We start from the raw sequence: 7,623 nt of genomic DNA, 5'->3' as shown, positions 1-7,623 counted from the left end.
GCAGATGAAATAACAGAACCCACAGGAAACTCGCCTAAATGAACACATTTAGTAGTTGATGGAGTCAGGAACAGAAGCTAGGTCTTGACTTTATGTCCAGTGTTCTCTCTTATATATCATTCTACCTTTCAGGATCGAGGGCAGATTAGACAGTAAGATACTTCCAGATCAAGCATGTGATGGGTTAGAACTAGAAGGGACCCTGTGCTTTATCTAACCCAGCCCCCACCTTCTTACACATTCAGTAGATGTATCTAATTAGGAGAAATGCAAACCATAGGATTGAATACCTATAAATATTATCCCTGGAAAGAAAAGTACCATTTGGTAAATGCACAAAAAATATGGAGAAATTTGCATGTTATCTTTGTGCAGGGGCCCTGCTAATCTTCCTTGTATTGTTCCAATTTTAGTGTACATGCTGCTAAGCAAGCTCCAGAATATTTTAACATGAACCTATTATAATGGAAAATATGAAAGTGTGTCACATAGTAAAGGTAAGTACTGTTTTGGGAAATGTTTGTGTTAGTTACATGTATGTACATGTGGTGGGTCACGTGGATTATACTAACAACTGTCAGGAAGTCACTGACATAGTAGCAAAAGCACTGGAAAGTGAGTTAAATACTGTACTTAAATTCTGGTCTTTGCTCTGCGGACAACCACCTGCATGAACTTGGCCAAGGAACTTAACCCCCCAGGGCCTCCATTTCCTTACCTTTCAAATGAGTTAGTTAGACAAGATTATCTTTAGGATCCCTTCCTCTATGATTCTATCATTCCTGTGGCTTGTTCACAACATCAGTGAAACACAAAAGCCTTCCACATGGGGAGATGGGTGCGGAGAGGTGGCAGAACAGAGACAAGCAGGTGCCAGGTGCAGTCACATGACTTTACCCATAGCAGCTGCTGTCCTCATGTCTGCACCTGCTGCTAGTCCCCATGTTGGTGTCACCCCAAGATGCTGCTGCCATGTGGGTGTGAAGGATGACATGCTTAGATCCAAGTTGGAGCCTGTGGACAGCAGTGGAGGTGAGGACTGCCAACCACATGCACCTGGCGCCACGCTTGGCACTGTTATATGCTCAGAAGCCATTCTTAATGACAAGCATGATAAATATCCAGGGGAAAGCGAAGAAAAAGCAACTTAAATAGAACAAGTTGAAACTTAGGGAGTTGTTGTTCCCTCCACAGTCTAAGTAGTCCTGGAGTAATAAACACCTTCCTGGTTGGGAGTGGGGAGACAACAATTTCAGAATACATGCTACATGAAATTCTTAGCACAACACCTTTTGCAGATTAGCACTTAGTTTCCTGTAAAGAACAGGAACCTGTTATCACTTTTTGCTCATATATTGGATAAGATGCAAAGTTAATTTCATGGTAGAGAAATACCCAAGAGGTTGCTTGTTTTCTGTTAATATAGAAGACATCTCTGACACTAGTACATAGAAGATTATAGGTGTGTGTGTGTGTGTGCACACACACACACATGCGCACATTTACAGAGGAGCTGAGAAATGCATAAATTATTTATTGATTCTGGGACAGCATACAACATGACAAGAAATGAGATATATTTGTGTGATATGCTTGCACATGGAGAAATTGAAGGAATGTTTTTATTTCTCAGGTGGCAACATAATGCCAGAAAACATTCTGCCTTTGAAGAACAAAAGTACAAAGATGTTCCAACAATTGAAGGTTATAGTTTTGCAAAATTGCTTATTATTCATTGCATTTGGAAACAGGGCATGGAGAAAATCATCTTTCCCTGCCTCGATCTCTTAAGGATGCTTCATTTTAATGTCACCCGCTAGGTAAGACTTAATAAGATGTGTGTGTTGGCCTGCAAAAAGACGGGGTTGACAAGAGCCTTATGTGACATGAAGCAGATCAAAAGTGGGCTTGGTTGTTGTTGAACACTGTCTACTTTTAAAGAAATAAATTAATATTTTAAATCATTTGAGTACTCACACTAAGCTGACAGTTGCCTGGCTGCAGCTCAGGTGTATTATGGGTAGAGGCACACAAAGGTCCCCACCTGGCCTGCAGCAGGGCCTTCTCCAGACTTCATGCAGCTAGACTGAAGGAGGAGCCTGTTGGTGAGGTTCCAGCATGACCTCGGCCATTCAGGAAGCAGTGCTGGACAGAATGGGGAGGAGAAACACTTGCCTGCCTCTCCTTCTGTGTAGGCCTCGGGGAGACTTCAGGGGTGAATGCCTTCCTGGTCATGACCCACCCTGGCTAAACTAAACCGCTGAGCCTCTTGTGGGAAGTTGATGTAGCAACATCTTCATTTACTTGGTCTACTTTCCAAAGACAAAAACAAAACTAAACTAAAAAAGTTAACTCCCAACAAAGTCCTAACAATAGGTTAAAAAAAAAAAAAAAAAAAAGTCCCCAGCCTATGCTAACCAAGTGGCTGTTATTTTTGGCTGTGGGCTGGGCCGGTGAGATGCTCTCTGGCCGTCTGTCACTGTGTACAGCAGTCTGACTGGAATTTTTGTGAGTCGGGAAAGGGATGGTTATATTTGGCCTCTAGAAGGGAAGTCACTGAGATAGAGAGGCAGCTTTGGGTCACAGGGTCTGAGCCAACAGGAGGGGAAGCAACTACCCCATTTCCAGTTAAGGAAGTGGATGGGACAGCCCAGCTAAAACCCGTGGCAGGAGCTAAGTGCACACACTAGAAGGCTGTTACCAGAGGAGCTAGTTCCAGACCTGTGTTACAGGCTGCCTCTGGCTGACCGTGCCCAGAAGGCTAGCTGCAGTGCCTGGGAGACGGGGTTGTCACAGTGTTCTCCTTCGTTTAGCCCACAGTACTTGATCGGGGCTTCTCCTGGTGGCGTATTCATGGACGCTTCCCTAACATTGTTTATGAGTTAGAATTCTCATGCCCTGTTTGCTACTAGATGGGGGATGCTTTGGTTGACCTCTGTGACCCTTGTAGCTTCCACACACAAGGACATTGTAAAAATCACACATGGACTAGGTTGCCCTCCCAGTTGAAGCTCTGGGCTATGGATGTATATAATAAATTCTTCAGTTGTGTTATAAAAAGAATGACACTCAAGTCATGATAGGAAAACAAGATCATTGTTTATGAATATACCACTAAAATATGCATTTTGTAAGGCTCATTGATTTATTTCTAGTTCGAGAAACCACATTGACATACAAAATGGTTCATTAGATATTCATTATACCTCCTTAGCTGCTTTTATTAGAAGTGCCCGCGGTGCCAATGGCCAGGGTGACGTTTCCAGGGGCTGAATCAATGCTTGAAACTCATCAATTTCTTATAGGCAGTTTTGGTTTAAGGTATTTCGATGATTTTATAGAAATGTTTTACCCCATTAAAAAGCTATAACTTAAACTGTGGCGCAGGGCAGGCACATATTAGATGATGAATGGCTTTGTGTAAGAGATTTCAAATTTGTCAAATCTGCATTAAAGAACTATATTTGAAATTGGTTAGAAGGTTGGGTGAGTTCTCCAGGTGAAAATGACATTTGTTTTATGGATCCCTCTGAAACAATTCCCCCAGAGTTTTAATTTGAATAAAACATCCAAGTTCAGCATTCCGGCACAGTAGAGTTGCCTCTGCTGCTTTTGTGTTTCCTCTTTTCTGGGGAAAGGGTCAATTTTCTCATTTGTAAAGGGATGAGATGGTATGGAGGTGGGAATATGGACATTCACTTATTCATTCATTCATTCATTCATTCATTCATTCATTCACCTATCCCTTTTGAGAAGGTGAAGGCATTTACTGGCATTAAAGGAACTGGAACACATAAAACCTAACCCCGGTTCTCCTGCGTAGGACATCCTACAGGGAGAAAGAGAAGAAATGGAGTTTTCACGAGTCAAGGACTATTTCGGAGGCAGTCGAGGAGAGCGCTGTGACAGTGAGTGGCTGTGCATGGGTGGCAGCAGCCTTCTCTGAAAAGGGTCAGTTCAGCTGAGGAGAAGCCACCTGAGAAAACAGGTGGAGGAAGAGAGTGCAGGAAGTGGGAGGCTAGGGCAAGTGGAGGTGCACCGTGGGCCTGAGGAGAAAGCCCAGTTTTCCCTGGGGTGGGCCTTCCTCCCTCACCTCTGCTGGAACTGTGAAACTCTGCCTCACGAAGATGCCAGAAGCCAAGGAGTTGTGGGAAGAGTGCAGTGGGAGGCAGTGAGAAGGTCAGGGATGCTGGAGTAGGGGTAGATACGTTAGGACGGGTGAGGCTGCACTGCAGTGACCAGTGATGTCCACCTCCAGCGGCTTCACCAAGCCAGTGTCCCTCTCCTGCCAGTGCTGAGGTCAGATGCAGGCCATGTGGACCAGTTCCAAGGAGGGATACAGATTTCCTGGCAGCCTGTGCCTCCATCATCTCAAGGTCCCTCATGTCCCTTGCTCATGCACTGGGAGGGGAGGAAGCGAAGAGGGTGTGGAATGTTAGGGTGACCTCTTGTCAAGATTCCAGCTGCATGACCGAAACCTGACTGCGGGGATGCTGTGAACTCGGTCCTCCTGGGCGTTGAGGAAGGAGTTGCTGAATGATGGTGTCCAACCAGTCTGTGCCATAGGAGAGATGGTAGAAAAAGAGGAGATTCTGCTACTCTCCCTCCAAAACTTGATAACCCACATAGGTTCCATCTTGGCCAGGCATGGAGGAAGGAGCTGGGAAAAGAAGGGAATGTCCTCACCATGATGACTTTCACACCCCCTCCAACCCCAAGACAACACACAGAGAGGAAAGAGAGGAAACAAGACGTAATTTCAGCCCTGGATGGGAGCTCATCACATGATCCTTCATTTTAGGATGAAGCCAAGTCATTTCGCTGCTGGAAAAAAGCCCATCTGAGACTCCTGACTCCTAACTCCCACTGCCCACCTTTCGAGTGTTCCTTCTGGGATTTAGCCCATGTCCTACCTGACTCCATTTCTCATACCTCACATCAGTACTCCAACCAGGCCAAGTTTCTGGGGTTTCCCACCTGTAGAGAATGGCCTCCATTCCCCATGTTCTCCACATTCTCTTCCTACAGTGACTGGTCCCTCATCTCCATACAAATCTTCTGGGTTCTTCTTATCTCTATGGAAGCTTCCTGCATTTTCTTTGTTTTCTTTTCCTTTCTCCCCTCCTGTCCCCTCCCCTCCCCTCCCTGCCTCCTCCTCCTCCTTCTTCTTCCTCTCTCTCTCTCTCTTCCTCCCTCCCTCCCTCCTTCCCCTGCCCTCTTTTTCTTTCTTTCTTTCTGGTACTGGAGATTAAACTCAGGGGCACTCAACTACTCAGTCACATCCCCAGCCCTTTTTTGTATTTTATTTAGAGACAGGGTTGCTTAGTGCCTTGCTAAGTTGCTCAGGTTGGCTTTGACTCGTGATCCTCCTGCCTCAGCCTCCTGAGCCACTGGGATTACAGCTGTGTACCACTATGCCCAGCTCCTTCCAGCCTTTTCTGACCTCAGCTCTGGAGGGTTATGTGAATCCTTCCTCACTGAATGGTTCTCCCACTTAGCCTTCAAACCTGCTCAGGTGAGTTCCTGTGCCTCACCCTGAAGAAACTTCTCACATAGATCTATAGCTTTCTGAATTGCTCCCAACTATTAGAACAATTTTGATAAGGAGATTAAGTTTCAAGTTTATTGCAAAACTTTCAATCTCACTTCCAAATGACAGTTACGGACCTTAGCTGAAGCTCAGGATTGTGCACAGTTGGGAAGGAGGGAGTAGTTAGTTTGCCATTTGATCTTCCCTCTATCTCATCTCTCTCTAGCTCTTCCAAGGTCCAAATGGGTATTGGTGAGATAAGAGCAAGAGAGGCAAAAAAATATCTCCCATCAGGATTCCCACTTGGCTACTGTTGATAGACCACACAATGCCTTCATTTTGATGGGGTCATCAGTTCTCTCCTGGGGCAAGTTTTGGGTACTTTGGAGGACCTCCTCTGCCTATTACATAAACTTCAGCCCCCTCTCTCTCTTACTCTGCTCCAGTGACGCTGGTCTTCTTCCTATTCTCAGTGCTGGCATGTTCCTTTCTATCTCAGAACCTTTGTTCCCTCTGCCTGGGGCCCTCTCTCCATTTATATCTTAAATCAGCTCAGGCATAAATGCCTTTGAGAATCCTAACCTAAATGTTCAGCCCAGGGCAGGCCTTAATCATGCACTCTCATAGCCCCTGCAGTGAGGACATTAATTGAGTAAATAGTTATTTAACATCTATCTTCCCAACTTAAATCTGAGTTCTATGAGGGCTTGATATATAAATATTTGTAGAAAGACGGAATAAATGGATTTTCCCAATAAACTCATGAGCACTTTGACATGCCAAGCAGATGGTAGGTATTCAATAATTATTTGTGAAACTGACAGGAAATTGAAGGCAGGAGCCATGACTATCGTTCTCTGGATTCGCTATGTGACTTAGCACATAGTAGTACATAGGTATTCAACAAATACCTGGTACTTGAGTGTTTTTGACCACTCTCATCAGAATTAAACCAAAAAATGGGGATTTGGGTGCAATGTAGTCCTGACCTTCACCTTATGGCTGTTCCTCAGTGTCAGCAGAAGTGTTACTGCTATCTTTGCAAATATTTATGCCAGCCAGGACAGGGTACTGCCTTTAATCAGCTGAGTTGATATTCCATAGCCCAGGAGGAGCATGAATGTATGAAGGGATGTGGATAATGTTATCATACATCCAAAGAATGACAATTTTAACTATTTGTCCCTTTGTTCCCATTAGTACACTTGTACGTCTATCAGCTCAACCAATCCAATTCTTGGTTCCCCAAACAGGGTCACCATATGTGCCTTCAACCTGACTTGTATGGAGACTTGTTTTATTAGTCACAATTAGTTGCAGGTGCAAAGACTGAGGGCACAACTAACTGTGTCTGGAATCACCTCCTCACATATGCAATTAAACACTTGCACACTCAGAATTAGGTTCAAGTGGCTAATTGCACCCGGAAGTAGGTAATTGCAGGTGCAATTAGCTGCAAGTGCAATTTTTCACCCGAGACTAATTGCTCCCAAAGTAAGGAGATAGGGATTGGAAATTCAGCACTGAATGTATGTGTGGTTATTGCAACCACCTGTGATTTTAATAGTCCTCCCTCTCCTGATTTCCAGTGTTGTGGCCTCCCTTTGGTCTTTAGGAAGAGTTGGGTTGCTTAACTCCTTCTGTGTATTTGTTCTATGGCATTTTCTTCTCCAGTTGGGTCTTCTTTTTCTTACTGAGACTCTCTTTCTTCAGAATGTATTTTCTTCTTTCTTCTGGAACCCCTGGCTATGTTCAAGGACACATGCCCCTTTTCTGTTTAACTGTACGTAAAACTCCTTAGAATCTAAGTGAGAAATGGTCAATGACTTGAACAGCTTAGTGGGTGGTAACTTCCAATTAGGTTTTGAACACAGTTCCTTGGGAAGTACCATTTGAACATGACAGATGAAAAGCTCTTCCCCACCCTTGGGGAGGAGGAGGTGGATCACTCCATCAAAGCCCTAGAAACCTGTCTTCATGAATGAGCAGATTCCACTAGACACATTTTTTTCCCTACTAGTTTTTCTGATATCAGTAAGAGTCCAATCAGGAAGACACACACATATGATGATTATAAAATTAAAGCATCATTG

At 44.4% G+C, this 7,623-nt stretch overlaps 1 pseudogene; it reads right to left on the bottom strand.

Moving 5' to 3' along the window:
* Positions 1-338: 338 nt before the first annotated feature.
* On the bottom strand, positions 339-432 carry LOC143400532 (U6 spliceosomal RNA; annotated as a pseudogene).
* Between the last annotated feature and the right edge of the window lie 7,191 nt (positions 433-7,623).

This window comes from Callospermophilus lateralis, chromosome 5 (assembly GCF_048772815.1).
Source record: "Callospermophilus lateralis isolate mCalLat2 chromosome 5, mCalLat2.hap1, whole genome shotgun sequence".
Taxonomy (NCBI): Eukaryota; Metazoa; Chordata; class Mammalia; order Rodentia; family Sciuridae; genus Callospermophilus; species Callospermophilus lateralis.
The sequence above is the reverse complement of the archived record's forward strand: the minus strand, read 5'-3'. Positions and strand labels throughout refer to the sequence as shown.